This window comes from Leucopleurus acutus, assembly GCF_964270905.1.
Source record: "Leucopleurus acutus genome assembly, chromosome: 17".
Classification (NCBI taxonomy): Eukaryota; Metazoa; Chordata; class Mammalia; order Artiodactyla; family Delphinidae; genus Leucopleurus; species Leucopleurus acutus.
Genome location: NC_139159.1, coordinates 8,043,827 through 8,062,529, shown reverse-complemented (window position 1 = coordinate 8,062,529; position 18,703 = coordinate 8,043,827). Strand labels below are relative to the sequence as shown.

The 18,703-nt window shown below is 47.6% G+C and overlaps 1 long non-coding RNA gene across 1 annotated transcript in view; it reads right to left on the bottom strand.

Annotated features, from left to right (window-relative positions):
• LOC309974131 overlaps positions 1 to 17,869 on the bottom strand; it is a 113,346-nt gene extending 95,477 nt beyond the window's left edge. Inside the window, exon 1 of the long non-coding RNA XR_014326859.1 lies at positions 17,252 to 17,869. This is a non-coding gene — a long non-coding RNA (uncharacterized lncRNA). The remainder of the gene's footprint in view (positions 1 to 17,251) is intronic.
• Positions 17,870 to 18,703: the final 834 nt, after the last annotated feature.

Here is an 18,703-nt window from a genome sequence, read left to right as displayed (position 1 = left end):
TTCATCTCATCAGATACTACATTCGGAATGTCGGGAACATCTGTAAACTCCCCTTGGTTAAAGGGAACCTATGACTTTAAAAAAGACAGTCATCACTGAAGTTGGTATGAAACGCGCTGTAAAAGGAAAATCTCCCAAGGAGATAAAGGGCATCAGGAGTAGGGCGGCGCCTTTTTATGAAGAGTTCCTAGGTGGTGCTGGGCCAGCTGCTCCACCCCGGGGAAAATAGGGCAGCAGGGAAACCTGCCTGTGGCCTGGTTTAACCCTTCCCTGGCCCTCAGCTCACTAAGATGCTGGGGAAGATCAACAGAATTCGAGCACTACTCGCTGACTGGAAGAAAAGAGCAAACGGAAAAAAAAGACTGACTCCAACGTTGCTCCCCAGCCCCAAGCTTTCTTCTCCCAAAGAGCCTTCTGTTCAGAGAAATTAAAGGACTCTGATAGCAGATCACAAGTTCAGGACAGAAAAGCTTCACTATGCAGCCAGAGACTGTATTGTGGGTAACCAGACATCGGACACTGTTTTTTGCTTATGAACTTTTGGAGACCATTCGAATAAAAGACTGTTTGTTCCTGGACACTCACCAAGCCTTTAGGAGGAGGGGGAATTTTTGTTTTGCATTTTCCCTTTGTAAAAAAAAAAAAGAGCGAGAGAGAGGAGAGACAGAGACAGAGAGACACTTGCTCTATTTACTTTTCAGATGGAAGAACTTAGACTAATTTGTTTACTGCTGTCGGGGATTTGTGTTTACAAGTTCCTATGCCGTTGTGGTAAAAAGAAATGCTATTTTTAAAAAGCAAAACCCCACACAAGCCTCCGTATGCAGGGCTTTTCTTCCTCTTCCTGTCTCCCCACCTTCATCTGACAGGTGGTCAGGAACCTATAAGGCAAGTCAGTACTCAGGAGCTAACTCGGAGGCACTTTTCTCTCCCTGCCTCCCTTCACAGAAGGCCATACCGGACCTGGAAAGCACTCTCTCGTCAAAGTTCAGTGAAATTCTACTTGCCCTAAAAGTCACACCCCAGATCTGCTGCTTTTCAGAAAACCCAACTCCTGGCCTGTAGGAGGAACCTACACCCTAGGTTTCAATTCCCCATCCCTTGCAGTCTTCATCCTCCTTGTATCCACGGACTGTTTCTGCAATCAAGCTAGCAAGACGTGGACTGATGTCCTTTTAAAAGAGGGTGTGCCGTAACTGGGTCACTCACTGTGTGTGACTAATCGTGGTTGCCTGGAACCACAGTGACTGTGGCTTCAACCTGACTTGGTTGTTCGTAAACCGCAAAATGACCCAGCCATCTGCAGGCTCTGGAGCTTACAGCTCCTCCTAGGCCCGTTCCTTCCTCAGTCGCGGAAGGGATGGGAGCAGCCCTGGGCTTGGGGCCTCTGGGCATGTGCGGCAATCCAGACGGGTGGATCTGACCTGCTCAGACTTCCTCTCACTCAAGTCTTTGCAGGCTCCAGCCTCAGCAAAAGCATTGGCAACAGCTGCTCTCTGGTCCCAAGTCCACTTTAGCCACACTGAGTCCAAATGAGGAAAAGAAGGGACCCAGAATAAATTTCTTTTCAAGAAAGAAAAAGGACGTCTCCCAACTTAGTTTGGGGTCCTTTGTTGTCCCTATCTTTTACTCATTTGTTGCACTTAAAATGTGATAAAATCCATACATCTTTCCCCAATCACTACAGCAATTTAAGGAATTTTCAGGACAGACGCATCCTTTGCCAAAGGCTCCCCCAATGTATCCTAAGTTAGGAGCACCTGAGGTTGCTTTGCTGTACTGCTGGCCCCCCGCAGGATCAGGGATCAGCCTGGTCCGGGTGCAGGGAGGGAGCAATTAACCCCTTCCCTTCCTGCCACCCCACATCATTTTCTGCAGGCCTGCAGTGCTAAAAAAAAAATCAAGGCGAAAAGGTATGGTTATAAATGAGGAAAATGATTGGTGGTCGGGGAGGGAAAGCATCTGTTCTCACTGCCTCTCAGCACAAACGCCTCACCCCACCTCTCTGGAAATAAGGTTTTTTCCTACATAGTTGGGATAAGAGTAGTCGAAGGTGCGCGGTGGACTCAGCCGTCTTCTTCAGCCCCGCCCCTTACCTGCGTCCCTCTCACCCCCTCTGAGCAATCCCTCAGGGAGACACTCACTTTTCGCTTTCTTATCACATTAAGTCTGTAAGGTAACTACTGTCTTGGGGAGGGGAGGGGGGAGGCATTTTCTCGGAAAGGACGGACGGAAGCAACAAATGGGAAAGAAAACAGGCAACGCTTGTGAAACCCCAAACCGGATTGGTAAGAGCAACATCATAAATTATGGATCCCTCGAGCCGCCTCAGGCCTGTCACCGCGCGGTCCGTCTCCAGGGACCCGCCGGGCGCGGGCGACACCGTGGTCCGGGCGCGCGGGTCGCCGGGGCCTGCGATGCCCCGCGGGGCCCTGGGGGGAAGGAGCCCCCCGAGCCGGCCGAGGCCAGGCTCGCCTTTGTTCGCCGGGACCCCCGGAGCGCGGGCCGGGCCGGGGGACCGCAGGGGCGCACGGGGCAGGTGCGGGGCCGGGAGGCCGGCGTCACGCGCGGGACGCCCATCTGGCCCGGCCTTCCTCCAGCGCCCGCGGCGGCGGCGGCGGCGGCTGGGCCTCGGTGGGCGCAGAGCCCCGGCCCCTGGGCCCGCGCCGCGCCCAGCGCCCCGCCGCCAGGCCGCGTGCGCCCCTGCTCGCCCTTCGGCCTTCCTGCGGGGCAGCTGTGCCGTGACCCCGGCAGCCTCCGGGCTGGCAGGATTAAAGGAGCCTCCGCCCTGCGTAGGAACTGCGAGCCGGGTCCCCCAACCCTCACCAACCCCACCTATTGTTTTGTTTTTGTTTTGTTTTTTGGCAGCATTTCAACCACTCTTCATAAGGTGGGCAAGCCCACCCCCCGGTTCACATTTAAATTTGTTTGTGTGCCAAATCGGCCTGCTGTTACAGCCTTTCAGCACTGCAACCCGCACCGCAGACACAGTGAATGAGGAGATTAAAGTCACCGAAAAACGACTCATCCTGCAGATGTTGCCTGCGGAAGGCTGCTCTACTGACGAATGTGTAAAGGGGCTTGTGTGTGTGTGTGTGTGTGTGTGTGTGAGAGTGAGAGAGAGAGAGAGAGAAGGAAGGAGGGAGGGAGAGAGAAGCCTCACATTTGTTCTTCGGTAATTTGTCTTCAGTAAGTTGTTTTTTTTGATGATGACGATGAAAGGTCAACCATGAGACTCAAACATAGGCAACCTTCTCTAGCAAGCCCCTACTCCCAGAAATGAATGGCAGAGCTGGGGGCTCTCCTGGGGCAGAGAAAAGGGAACTCCAGATCAAGCCGAGTCGGGTGTGAGTTAGGCCCTGGAGAAAACTGTGCGGAGAGGAAACGTGGGGGACGGCTTCCTGGATTTCTGCTGCAGGAAGAAACCACCAGTGGGAGGGAGGGCAGCGAGGGGAAGGGCGAAAGAGGGGCGGGGGAGGGGAGAGGGCTGGGAGGAGGGACCGGGCCTCCTTAAGGCCGCGCGAGGAGGGCGGGGTGGACGGGGGAAGGTCGGGCTGCCTTTGTTTGGCTCGGGCCGGCAGGGGCTGGGCCCGGGGGAACTCGCCTGAGAGCGCCCAGGCGGTCAGCTGCCCGGCGAGGTACCAGCTGGCACCTGTGCCTGAGAATGCCGCGTGCGTTCGCAGCATCGTTATTGAGCATTAGAGCACCGCAAAGGTAATTATTAACAGTTAGAAAAAGGGAGCACGGGGGACTGGAAACCCCAGACCCCTCGGCTTATGAAACTCCCAGTTTACACGTGTAATTTCCAGCAGGGTTTGGAGGCCACCACCTCTCGCAAAGCTGCCAGTGTGTGACTCTATATTCGACAGCTGGAACCAGTTCCCCGGGGGCTTCTTTCCAGCTCTCCTCCTAGCTCAAAGGTCAAATTAGGGTCAGAGATAAAATGTCAAAGGTCATCACTCTAAAATGTTCTGATAACCGAAGCAGTTCCACCTGGAATGCCAGAACTATCCTTTTTACCTGGAATTAAATAGGTCAAATAAGGGGGAGTGGGCACTTTGGTCTTCAAATAACAAGAATCACCTCGACGGCTAATTGCTGAGCTCTTTTCCTGTGTCAGACACTCTGGAAGCACTTATCGCCACCACTTGACAGATGAGAAAACTGAGGCTTAGAGAAGCCCTGGGGGGTACACGGAGTTACTCAGCGCCCAGCAGTCCTGTCGCACTGCCGGGAAGGGGAGGAGATGGCAGTAGGAGCTAAAAGCCCACCAGACAGCAGGCAGAATGAGAACGTATATTCTGATTTTCTGTAGCCATCAAAGACCCTTTCTCAAAGCTTGAGCTCTAGCACAGAAATGCTCGTTCTCCAAAGACATCCTCTCCAAACATGTCCTGGTTCGGGTCAGAAGTACACCTCACAGAAGTTAATGTTAGGGTTTCTGGAAAACCAACTGTTTTCAAGGAGTGTCTTCTTTTATAGGTTGGTATAGTAATTTAATTAGTGAAAAATGTTTTACAAACTTCCTTCATAAAAAGTTTGCCTTCGGGCTTCCCTGGTGGCACAGTGGTTGAGAATCTGCCTGCCAATGCAGGGGACGCGGGTTCGAGCCCTGGTCTGGGAAGATCCCACATGCCGCGGAGCAGCTAGGCCCGTGAGCCACAAGTACTGAGCCTGCGCGTCTGGAGCCTGTGCTCCGCAACAAGAGAGGCCACGATAGTGAGAGGCCCACGTACCGCGATGAAGAGTGGCCCCCGCTCGCCACAACTGGAGAAAGCCCTCGCACAGAAACAAAGACCCAACGCAGCCAAAAATAAAATATAAATTAATTAATTAATTAAAAAAAAAAAGAGTAGCTCCTGCTCGCCACAGCGGCGAAGACCCAACGCAGCCAAAATAAAATATAAATAAATAAATTTATAAAAAAAAAAAGTTTGCCCTCAACACATGCAACTCATTATATGGACAATAGTAAACTGTTTAGGGATCAAAATCGGCTTTACGTTCGAGACCCAGCTAGGCTAGTAAACTCACCGCCCAACTCCTGAGCTAACTTTTTTTGACGTTGTGGTGACTGAAATCAGAGAAGACATTTCATTTCAGGTGTACATGTTGAATTATAGCATCAGATTATGATGCCAAACTGAAGCATTATTACTATTAATACTGATAGTAATGAATAACAGCAATCATGTAAACTGGGCAGTTGTTATGTGTCAAGTATTGCACCAACTGCTAAACATTCATTATCTCATTTAATCCTTACAAAGAAAACCCTGACTTCCACTCCCTTCCCAGTCTCCACTCCACACAGCAGTAGCGAGAGAGCTCTTTGTAAAATGTAAATGAGGTCAAGTGCTGCTCTTAAGTGAAGTCTTCCAGTGGCCTCCCAAAGTGCTCAGGAACTGAGCTCCAACTGCTTCCCTTGGCCCACAAGCCGGCACCACCTGGACCTGCCTGTTGCCTATTTCCCCTCGCAGCCCACAGCACTGTTCTCCAACCAAGAGTCCAGTGTTCCGTTTCTTCAGCCTTCAAAGACTCTTGCACCTCAGGGCCTTTGCACATGCTTCTCCTTCTGCCTGAAATATCCAGCCTTTGCCTGGCTAATTTTGTTCATTCTTCAATTTAAATGCCTCCACCTCATGGAGACCTTCCTTCAAACCAATCAAATCACCCTATTTTCCTTCATAACACTTAACATCATGTAAAATTGCTTATTTTTTGTTTGCTTACTTGTTCATTTCCCTCCCGGAGCAACAAAAGCCAGAAGGACAGGGACACACACTCCGTGTTGCTCTCTGATGCATCCTCCACACCTGGCGTTTTGGGGACACGCAGTGGTATTCGTTAACTTAATCGACAGAGAAGCACTCTCACAGGAGGATACTATTATTACCCTCACTTTATAAATGAAGAAGCTGAGGCACAGGGGTGTTGACTAACTTGCCAGAAGTCCTGCAGCTGAAATGGGGCAATGACTGTTTCAGGTCGCTAGCTTTGACTGAAGCCAAAAACAAAATGACAAACACACGTGATCATGAAGAAATGTTAAGACCACACTGGATTCTATGGAAAAGGGACTCTGAACAATTTGAATTTACAGAAGGGTGCTATTTCCAAATACATCATCAAAGATGAATACATCATCTTGCACACTTATTCCAGCCATACAGGTTAACATTAAGTATTCTGTGGCTTCAGATGCAATGTTTCCTACTATTTCTGACTTTTTTTTAAGGTTTCAAAGTATTTGAGGATTCAGACCGTGTCTCTTCAAATAGCACGGGCTGACGGGCATTCCATCCAGTCATTTCTGCTCTTACCTAAGGAAACCAGCAGAACGTGGTTTTATTTCACAATAGTAGGAGCCAGATGTAGCCACAAACCCAGTGACCTATTCTTCTAGTACAGTCGGCCCTCCCTATGTGCGGGTTCTGCGTCCTCAGGTTCAACCAACCTCAAATCAAAAATATTAGGGGAAAAAAAGAATTCCAGAAAGTCCCCAAAAGCAAAACTTGAATTTGTTCCATGCAGGAAACTATTTACATAGCATTTACATTGTATTAGATATTATAACTAATCTAGAGATGATTTAAAGTTTAAAGGAGGATGTGCATGTGTGTGTGCCATTTTATATAAAGGACTTGAAGATCTGCAGATACCCTGTGATCAATCCCCCTTGGATACCGAGGGACAACTGTACTTCTAAATCTTTGCATAAATCAGAAGAAGCCCTCACCCAAGAGAAAGGCAAAATTCAAAAAGAGGAGGGGCTGACTTATCCCTAAATTGCTGGAGTGCCTTTACAATTAAGGATTTGCTGTTTCTCCAGACAGTAAGCAAACAGCTTTTCTGTAATGAGGAAAATGTCCTTAGTCTTTCTGTTGCTTTCACAGCTGAGATAAACCTGCAAGTCCTACTGAGGAAGTGCGGCCGGGTTCCAGCAAAGCCCCGTAGCTGCACACGCAGTAGCTTCCCTTCAGAGAACTGAAGTTTTCTGTTTCCTTCCGGCAGGAACCATAGATGCTCCACAGGAAAATACAGGAATTCGATTCACATGGAACAAAACACAAGCCCAGGGGGAGGGAGAGATTTTCCTGAAATATATGAATTTCCCTGGTTTCACATGACACTGTGTATGGTTTATAATTCACGTACCACAGGAGGCTGAAAATTGTCATTTCCTGGCCCCTCCAATGGTGGTTTTCCAGTGAGGAGAGCGTTCTGACTAACCAGTGCTGTTTTTTTTTTTACTTTGAGTCTTCATGTTTGTGAAAGAAAGCCGACCTGTACTTGCAGGGGGAGGGGATGAGAAGGTGGGATGCAGAGAAACAACCTAGAGTTGGTCTTATTATCAATCATCTCTGCCTGTTGTCAGAGTTTTAACAAGAAAAACCTACCCACACAGACCGGCATTGATGTGCATTTCGGCACGTTACTTAGAGCATAAGTGAGACATCATCTAACTTGCTATCAGATGGGGTTTTAAAATATAAATATTCAGACCAAATTGAGATTTTTAGGAGCATTTTGTAACATCCAAACTTGATCGTGAAAACAGGCGAGAGAGATTATATGCACTCTTTTTGTGTCTTTTAGTACACAATTTTGGTTTCACTGGTTCACTTTGTGTGTGTGTGTGCGTGTGCGTGTGTGCGTGCGTGCATGCGTGCGTGCGTGTGTTGAGGGGGGAGTTTTCGAATCTTGAGCTTCTGTGTAACGTGCATTTGCTGTTATACTTAAACGACGCTGAAGTTAGCTGAGGCAGGCAGAGTGAACCTTCCGTTTGCTCTGGTTTCATCAGCGATTTCTCTTGTGTGTTGGATGTGAAAATTGTCTTTTCATGAAAGCAACATCGGGGCTCATTCAGCCCTTCAGGAAGGCCTTCTGTGACATGGGGAACCTTGGTGTATGAGGTATGATCAGCTGTCTGTAGAAATGACAGGCTCTCAGGGGTAGCCAGTGAATGTGCGGCTTGCAGAAAATTAAGAGGCCTGGTGTCACGGAGGGACGAACCCACATTCTCAGGAAGGTAACATGGAGTCACCAAAGAAGACCTTGGGCCCATCACAGTGAGGGAATGAAGGGACCCAGTCTCAACTTGAAATGATCAGCACGGGGATTTTTAGATCCAGAAATTGTCACTGTCTCCCCAGAATTGTCGAGGGAAAGGGGGAAGAGGATGACTTGACTGATGAGTAATACTATGCACTCTGGGACAGACTCCTGACCCCAGAGATGGAGGCAAGAAGGACAGACGTCGGCGGCCTCGTGTTGTAGGTATTCTTGACCATGTGGTTGGTAGATTTTGCATCACATATGAATTAGCTGGACTTAGGGCTGACATGTCAGTTTCCTGTGGGTTTTGGTTAAGCGAGAAGCAGTTCCAAGCCAACCACTCCAGGTGACCTAACTAATCATTTCTTGACCTGAGAAGCCTGGGACCAGACTGGGGACTTCGCCAGGCAGTGCCCCCTGGGAACCCAGCCTCCCAGCCAGCTAGCCCCCTGGTGACGCATCCAGCAACTCCCTAACTGTGGCAAAACCCCAGGGCCTGGAGAAACCCTGAGAGGGAAAGTGCCCCATCTCTTCACAACACCTCAGCCCACAGCTGCAATCCCGACATTTGATACTTTTCACACGATTCACAACTATTAATCGAAAAGCAGTTATTTTTCAACAATCTTGAAAATAGACACCCCAAAGTCAGAGTTTCTAGGGATTTTCCCTCCGGGAATAAACGTGTGAAGAAGAATCTTCCTGAATGGACATAACTATTTCTAGTGAGGCAAGAAGGCTGGAATATGTTCCTAGAAAATGAGAAGGAATCATGCTTACAATTATGAGGTATGCTCAACTCAGAAGGTAAGGCCTCTCAGGAAGTAGAAGAGTGAATGAATGAATAAATGAATGAATATGGTGCCACTCAGTGAGAAAATGAGGGGTAATAATGCAGTCTCACTGTTTTCTGGGGGAAACACTTACTTGTTCACAGGGATTTTTTTTTTTTTTTTTTCACTGCTGGAGGAAAGCCACACATGATGTGTTTCTGCGGAGCAGCCTAGAGACAATTAAGCCAGGTTTCCAGGGAACATCCTGGCCCCGTATGTAGGTGGGTCCGTGCTGGCCTCAAAGCCTTCCTCATCAGCCTCAGGTTACTCAGGTGGTCCTTCAATTTACTTGAAGGCATTAGAGGAATAATGTAAAACTCTAGAAGAATTGAGCTCATAACGTGATAAGTAACACAATTCTGCGAGCCTATTAGAGGGGAAAATTGAAAAGGTTGCAGCCAATTATTAATAAGACAGGTGAACATGAGCTGTCTGGGGATGTGCTTGGACCACAGGAAACAGATTACCGGTGTGAACATGCTCGGAGCGGTCACCTAGCAGCCCTGAGGATGGATCCAGCCAGGAGAGGAGGTGTTTTGATCGTCCACAGGAATTAACAAAAAAACGTGAGCCGACATGAAGCCAAGCTTCTTTTCCTACACGAAGTAGGGCCTGCGCTTTTACCTTCTTTATCTCACACGCTTACAAACAAAATTCTGCATTGTTTAGTTTGAGGATGCTAACCTGGGTCGGAAAGAGCAGGATACAGTGACTAATCTCATCGAAACCACCAAAAAAATTGCTTTTAGGAAAATGAAACCACCATACTTCCTTGAAGAGGGCCAGGACTCTTCTAAGACAGGCAGGAGCCCAGGGCACAAAATTTAAGAAGGCACTTCTGTCCGGCAAGTGCATGCAAGTGCAGGGCTGGCGGCTGAGAGGGAGAGGGAGGGCCTCCTTAAACTGGGGCTTGTGCCTCCCTCTGGCTCTGGCCCACTAGGAATTACAGTGGGGTGGGAGGAAGAGAGAACGGTAGAAAGCATGAAGGCTCTTTTACTAAAATAACATCAGAGAAGTACTGGGCTTCCCATTTCTATTGTATTGTAGAACTCAAACTATAAAGCTCTAAACTCTAACCCCCCTGACTCCGTCACCTCATCTAAGAACACGCTTTTACAAACTTTGCTCAGGACGGCAACTCTGGTTTAATAAGGTGGTTTCTTGCTGCTCTTGAAACCTGTCCACCAAGCTCTGCGCTCCCTGTACATGTGGAATAGCTGAGCGATGTCTTTTTTAACCTTTATTTTCCTAGAAACATCACCTTTTAGCCCCTCTCAACCTCTTTCACCTTTTCTTATCAAACCCATTTTCCTTTAGTCATTGAGGTGCTAGGTTTCCAGTTTCCATTTAGCCACATATACTCTAGTGGTATCACCTAGGGTTTCCCAAAAAAAAAAAAACCAAAAAAACACTCTCTCTACAAAGATCTTTCTTTCAGCCAATGTCGTTTTAGGTTTGTACAGCGTATACTAGAAATAATGGTGGGAGAAAATACTGAACATAATTAGACCACAAAGATTGCTGATCGCTGTGCCGAGCAAAAAAGCCAGACTGGGGCTTCCCTGGTGGTGCAGTGGTTGAGAGTCTGCCTGCCGATGCAGGGGACACGGGTTCGTGCCCCAGGCTGGGAGGATCCCACATTAAAAAAAAAAAAAAAAAAAACCCAGACTGTACCGTCTCCATAGGTCCCTTGATCTACGACACAGCACAGCTCTATCATCCTGGCTGATTACTCCAGGGAAAGGGGTCTGACCTGAAGGAAACGAGCTATAGGCTGGTTGGTGGCTGTGAGGTGTCCTGACATGACCACACTGCTTCATACAGACGCTCTGGACCAGATGCTTACAAACCCAAGCAGGTACCTTTCAGGGAACTGCAGTGTGAGCTGTTAAAGGAGACGCAGCTACAGGGGAGTGAGAAGGGATGGAAAGGGAATCAGAGAAGGACGTAAGCAGGAGGCATGAAGGCGGGAAAGCTGGAAGGCTGCAAGGCCATGAGTCATGGGAGTCCGGGAGGCAGAAGGGAGGAGGGGGAGGGAGGCCAGCGGTAGTGACAGCAGAGGCGCACAGGAGGCGCTGGCCTGGGCTGTGCTTGCGGCGAGCATCCCTTGTCCTTTCTTCACGCGGCAGGGGCATGACCATCCCTGGGGCACCTCCCCAACCCCCGTTCCGGGGCTTTGTTTTCAGGGAGCGGATGCACCCCAACCCCAGCTCCAGCTCCAGCTCCAGCTCCAGGACTGGCCAGTCAGAGCATCCCATTCACCTGGCTGCAGGGACTGGTGTGAGAATGGGCCTGTGACCCAAAACAGGTGAGCGAAGCCAACGGAACTGGCTTCCAGAAGTATTACTGAAGCTGCAAAGAGAAGTTCTTTTTGCTGCGGTTGTGAAGCTAACCTTGCCCCGAGCCACCATAAGGAGGATGTCGGCCCCAATGCGAAGTCAGCCCAGAGAAAGGCAGACCCAAGTGGTCGAGGGGGAAAGCCTGGGCCATGAAGGTGAGGCCTACCTCTCTCTGACACAGAAGGAGGCACCGTGATGGGGCCAGGCGCTTGCTTCAGGGGACAGTGGCATAGCTGGGCCAGCTTGGAACGACCGGCCCTCATTCTCTCTAGTATGTACCATATAAACCTAACACCATACTTGCTGAAAGAAAGAAGCTCAGAACACAGTGGCTTCTTAGCCGGTGATAGTTATCATTACCAGGACATGACACACGCTTATCAGCCAGTGGGACCCCATCTCTGACTCTCAGGGCAAAGTCACAAATTTTCAAAAGGACCCTTGAAAGTCCCTTACGAAGCTGCCACATTGGAGAGAATTTCTCCAAGGTCCAATACGTCCAGATTCTCCTCACTTCTGGACAGATCATTGCTTCCTCAGTGTTTACATGTGAGCACTTGTGGAGAATCCATCTCTTTAAATGCCAGAGTGACAGAGATCAGGCCACAAAGGTGTGTGGCAGCTGAGGCCCCCTAGGAGAAGGACAGACTTCTGACGCCCATCTCAGCCTGCGAGGGGTGTAGCTCATTGAGTGGACAGACAACACTGCCTGCACTGTCATACTGTTATTCTGCACTCCCCACACCACCTTTTTTTTTTCTTTTTGACCTTTATTGCCAAATCCACTAAGGCAAATATGCATGTGGCAATTATGCTCTGATATTACGGTCTGTTCCCGGCTAAGTTATCACCATCCAATAACATACTATGTAGATCAGCACCCAAATACCAGCTGCCAGGTCAATCTACCTGGAAAACACTCTGACGTTTAGATTCTCTTTCCCCAGCACGCGCCTAGAGCTGGAGGGGGCATTTCTGGAAAGTAAACTCTGTGGTAATTCTAAAATAGTCCTTGGAAAACAGTATGGAGATTCCTCAAAAAATTAAAAACAGTACTATCATATGATCCCGTAATTTCACTCCTGGGTATTTATCCAAAGAAAAAGAAAACACTAATTGGAAAAGATATCTGCAACCCTATTTTTATTGCAGCATTATTTACAACAGCCAAGATATGGATACAGCCTAAGTGCCCATCAATAGATGATGTGGTATACATATATGTGTGTACGTATATGTGTATATATATATATATATATACACGTATATAAAATGGAATATTCCTCAGCCATAAAAAAGAATGAAATCCTGCCATTTGTGCCCAACATGGATGGACCTAGAGGGTATTATGCTAAGTGAAATAAGTCAGACAGAGAAAGACAAATACTGTATGATTTCACTTATATGTGGAATCTAAAAAAAAAAAGCAAATGAAAAAAAACATAGCTAAACAGAAACAGAGTCATAGATACAGACAACAAACAGGTGATTGCCAGGGGCGGGAGGCGGGGAGGTGAGTGTAGGAGAGAAGGTGGTAAGGGATATTAAGAGGTACAAACTTTCAGTTACAAAATAAATGAGTATGGGTATGAAATGTACAGTATGGGGAATTAGTCAGTAATTATATAATATCTTTGTATGGTGACATAACAGCTAGACTTATCATGGGGCTCGTTTCGAAATGCAGAGAAATATTGGATCACTATGTTGTGCACCAGGAAGTAACGTGGTGTTGCAGGTCAAGTACACTTCAAAAACAAACGAAGAGGGGCTTCCCTGGTGGCGCGGTGGTTGAGAGTCCGCCTGCCGATGCAGGGGACACGGGTTCGTGTCCCGGTCCGGGAGGATCCCACATGCCGCGGAGCGGCTGGGCCCGTGAGCCATGGCTGCTGAGCCTGCGCGTCCGGAGCCTGTGCTCCACAACGGGAGAGGCCACAACAGCGAGAGGCCCGCGTACCGCAAAAAAAAAAAAACAAAGAAACAAACTCATAGGAAAAGAGATCAGGTTTGTGGTTACCAGAGGTGGGGGAGGGAACACTGGATGAAGGCCGTCAAAAGGTACAGACCCCCAGTCATAAGATAAGTTCTAGCGATGGAAGGCACAACATGATGAAGATAACGAGCACGGCTGTAGGTTACAGATGAAAGTTGCTAAGACAGTCGATCCCAAGAGCTCTCATCACAAGGGAGAAAAGCATGTTTTTTCCTATTTCTTCCATGTTGTATCTATCTGAGATGATGGATGTTCCCTAAACCTACTGTGGTCAATCTTTCATGATGTATGTAAGTTAAATCATTACGCTGTACACCTTAAACTTACACGGGGCTGCATGTCAATTATATCTCGATAAAACTGGAAGAAAACTAAAACAAAATTGTTCTTGGATACTTCCCAGGGTCAGAGGTTAGCAACGCAAAGGTTTGGCTTTCCCAAGAAAGCTGTAATCATGGATGCCCATTTCCTCCCTGACACTGACCTCACAGAGCGAGCGCTTCGGTGGGAGCCCTTCCCCGGGGGAAAGCAGTGCAGCCACAATGCCCACCACCAAGACACGCGGCGGGCAGTAAAGGCCTCCTGTCCTCAGAGGGCTACAATAACCTTAAAGGAGGAAACCTGATTCAGTTAGCACTCACTTTATACACTGGACCAAGATGGAACGGAGACTTGATGCAATTTGAGAGGACACAGAAGGACCTAGAAACACTGAGACCAGAGAGTAGGGGCAGGGGATGGGGGTGGAAGGAAGGAGCATGGACTAAGGAGTGAGAGTCATGGAAGGCAAATATTCCATCAACTTTCCACCACCACCCCTGCCACCTGGGAGATTAGGGGGTGAGGTGGTGAGTAGAACCAAGATCAGAAACAATCTGTCACAAGGCAGGGGACCCCATTAACTATTGGTTCTGGGTCTCTCTCTACTCCTCTTTCCTTCAAAAGAGAGCAGACTAATAGAAGGGTTAAGCGTTCAGGGTCTGAGCCAGATAAATCTATTGATAGAGTCATACGTTGACCATCACCTGGTTGCTTTCTGCCCTGGAGCAAGTTACTTCTTTTTGCCTCAATTCCCTCATCAATGAAGATGATAATACTACTATCTATCTCAAAGGACTGTAAGAGATAATGGTTGAAAAGTGCCCAGCACATAGAAAATGTTCGGTAAATATTAGTTGCTGCTATAGCATCTTCTCCCCCATCCTTCACTATCCATGCAGCGCCTGTGGTATAGATTACTGACAGAGTGCCATCCTCCTCTGGGCATCCCGAGGCTGGAGAGGACGCTGGGCATGTCACTTTGATCTCGTGTGCGTTTACAGTCAGCAGAAATTAATCCACACACTAGATTTGTCAGTTGCCATAGGCTTCAGGTCCCACTTAGGAAAGACCTTGGACAAAAGAAAGAAACATTCAATGTCAGTAAGTGAATTTGGAACTTCACCAAAGTGGGCTCTTACTCAAATGAGGTCGCATAGAGCGTGAAAGTTCTCAGAATGGTCTCCCTTGATGATCAGGTGGAAGCTTCGGTCTTTACATTCCAAAAGCAAAGTTGTAAGAAACGGGCCTCTCAAAACCCCCAAATTCACACCAGAAAAAAAAAAAAAAAACATCTGGAATATCTCCATACCAGACTCTGTCACACACAAACTTGTTGAGAAGACGTTACTTATCTTTGCAATTTCATGTTTCCACTTGAGGGTGGTTTTCCCAATGTTTGCCCCAACAGGGGACTTAAACTGTGTTGGTCATTTTAGGACAAAGAGACATCCTTGACAATGAGACTCTCACATACATCTTCCGCATTTTCTGCTGAATTACCCAATGTATTGTGGTTTGCCATCTTCTGCCTTTTCGTAAGGCTTGAGATTCAAGAAATCCTCTACTCATCTTTGGAAAGTAAACTGGTTATGAAAGTAGCTCTGGTAATATTCATTACAGTTTTAAATGACTTTTTTTTTTCCATTTCATCATAGTCAGAATTAATTTTGTGGCTCAGGTACATGAAGAGATTTCAAGCGATGTTTATAAAATGAATTAGGCTCTCCCTCATCTTATTTAGAGTCCTCCACTGTGTAGATATTCAAACTGTAACGGAGAAGCAATTCATGAGAGAGCTCTCTGGTGTCCCTGATTCTGGATCCTCTGGAGGATTTATTAGTTAGTTCTCCTCCTCCCTGGGGGCCAGAAGACAGCCCATGTGGCTGAAAGACAGTGGCTTTGACACTTTTTTTTAACAATAAATTGTTCTTCAAACATCCCATTTGGGATATTTTGATGAGGCTCAACAGTAGGGGCTGGGGAGGGGCAAGGTGGGAAGGGAGGAGTGGAGTGGAGTGGGGCACCCATAGCTCACTGGTGTGGAGGCAGCTTTAGCGTGAATCGGTGGCAAATGTCATCTTTAGTTCTAGGTGTGTGAGGCTGCCTGCAAGCGTGCACAGCCCCAGACGGGTCTGGGGGGACCTGGTTCTGATCCTGCCTTTGCCCTTATCTCACCCTTGATCCCAGAAAAGTCACATAGATCCCTGTGGTCTCCACCTTTGTCAGCAGTAAGATGAGGCTGTTGGAACAGACAAGCTCTAAGGTCTCTTCTAGCTATGAAATTCCATGATTTAGCAATTTACCAATTGTAAAACTGTTCATTCAGCTAGTCCTTATCTCAGTATGTCTTCAGGGTTCCGGTAGTTGATTACACACATACAAACACATCTTTAAAACTATATCTCTTTGCCTGTATTGAGCCATATCATGATCAACCGAAAAAAAAGACTTAAGCTAGTTCGTTACTAGAGCTGCCCCATCCAACACGGGAGCCATTAGTCGCCATGGCTGTCTACCTGGAAACGAGTTCCTCCATTACATGAGCCACATTTCAAGTGTTCCATGGCCACACGTGGCTAGTGGCAACAGTATAGGACAGGACAGCACAGATACAGAACATTTCCACCATCACTGAAATTTCTTTTGGACCAGAGCTGTCATTAGAAGGAAAATTGTTTCTAAATAAGAGACTAGGGACTTCCCTGGTGGCCCAGTGGTTAAGAATCCGCCTGACCATGCAGGGGACATAGGTTCGAGCCCTGGTCCTGGAAGATCCCACGTGCCACGGAGCAACTAAGCCCGTGCACCACAACTACTGAGCCTGCGCTCTAGAGCCCGCGAGCCACAACTACTGAGCCCGTGTGCCACAACTACTGAAGCCCCTGCACCTAGAGCCTGTGCTCCGCAACAAGAGAAGCCACCGCACTGAGAAGCCCGCGCACTGCAACGAAGAGTATCCCCCGCTCACCGCAACTAGAGAAAGCCGGCGTGCAGCAACAAAGACCCAGTGCAGCCAAAAACAAATTAATAAATTTATTTAAAAAAATAATAAGAAGACACTAGCTTGGGTGCCCAAGACTGGTTACTATTTTCCAAGGAGTATTCTTCCTCCTAATCCCAGATTGATAAATCATGACCTCCAATGCCAGTCCCATAAACCAATAGTCATTTTTTGGCAGAATTTAAGGCATCTCAAATGTCTGCTTAAAAATACCTTCCCCACGAGTTTGTCATGGGGTTTCCCCACCCACTCTTGCCCACTTCTCCCTCCCTCCCAACCCCTGCCAACTTCCTCCTCTCTCTGCTGATCCCTGGTGTCTAGTAACCCTGATGTAATAACTCAGGGAAACAGCAGCTAAAGAGGAGAAAACAGAGCATTTTCCCTCCATTCAAACATGCCATTGATTACAGGGCATAATATTGTTTGTTTTTTGGTTTTAACTTTTGACGTGGAGATGATTTTAGATGGCCTACAGGTGAGTTGCCAAAATAATAGAGAGCTCCTGTATGCTCCTCATACAGCTTCCTCATGTTAACACCTTACATAATCATAATACAATGATCAAAACTGAGAAACCAATGGCAGTGTAATTCTACTAGCTAAATTGCAGATTTTATTTGGATTTCACCAGTTTTTTCACTGATGTCCTTTTTCTGTTCAGCGACCCTGTCCAGCATCCCATGCTGCATTTGTCACATCTCCTTACCTCCTCCGATTGGTGGCAGTTCCTCAGTCTTTTCTTGTCCTCCACGACCTTGACATTTTTGAAGAGTGCTGGTCAGTTATTTTGTAGAATGGTCCTCAATCTGGCTCTGCCTGATGTCTCCTCATGACTAGACTGAGGTCCCGCATCACTGGGAAGGAATCTTCAGAGGTAACGTATCCTCCGTGGTGTCTCATATCAGGAGGTACAGACTGCTCTCTGGCACAGGGACAATTGTAGCAAGTGACATTCCTGAGAAAGCAGATCCAACAGTGCTGGTTCTTCTGTCTCATGACTGTGCCCAGTGGTGTCAGGGGTGGGAGCCATGACAGATGGTACTAGGAGATGAGAGCCACAGGGTTTTCATTTGATAGATCCTGTGATGTAATCTGGTGGTGTTATGCCTTCTCTCACCCCGCTAGATTCTCTGGGATTCCCAATATCTTTTTTAATGAGTTTCTTTTCTGCTTAAATCAACCCCAGTAAGTTTCTGCTGCTTACCTCTAAGAATGCTCACGGATGGAGAAATTGGAACCAGAGGTGGTTATAGGAAACAGACCTTGAGGTAATGAGGGAAATCTGGGATTGGTTATCAGACCGCGTTGGGGCAGATAGCAGAAAAAAAGTTCAGGTAAGAATCTGATTCTGTCAGGTCCAATGCATGGTGGCAAAATGGTTATTCGTGACCTGTGGTCCTCCGAATTAAGTGCCCATTCAGGGCAGGCTTCAGGGGGACAGGTGACTCCTGCCAACGATGGTACAAAGGCCACAGGGAACTAAAGATCTAAGGGTGGAGCTCAAATATGTAAGCTCTTGGCACAAAGCATAGTCAGAAAAACATGGGACTTGTATGACAGTTAAGATGAACTCATTTCTTGCAGATAAGCCTGAGGGAGACAACAGCGAGACTCAAAGCTGGGTCCTGAAGGCCGAAGAACTCCGTTGCCAGTTGAATTCACAGCCTTAGTAGGTATTTTATGCAAAATTTAGGGCATTGATCAGGAAAGAGTAAAAGCCTGGGAGTTGAAATGGGGATCTGGAGAGGATCCACTAGAATCCTCTGGCCCCCTGTGAACCTTCCACAAAGATCCACACCAAGGAGATACGTACATATTTGTAGATCAAACTGAATTTAGTTGATAGATGAGAGTCTGGGTTCACTGAGTTAGCTCAGGCAGCTGGGAACAGTTTCAGTTATTTATTTGTTTAGTCAACTGAAGTCTGACTCATCGAGAGTCCCTGCTGAATGAGACGGCGATACCCAAAATTAGTTGATGTAGTTGAAAAAATCAATCCAAAGACTTCAAGTTTGGAGGGACAGGACTGTTACAAGCAGATTTATCGTAAGTGAATAAGTGGAATATATGCCCCCAAATGTACCGTGTCTCCAAAGAAGGCCCCAAGAAAACACTCCCTTTGTCAGAGCAATGAGAAACGTGTGGGTTAAGTGAAGGC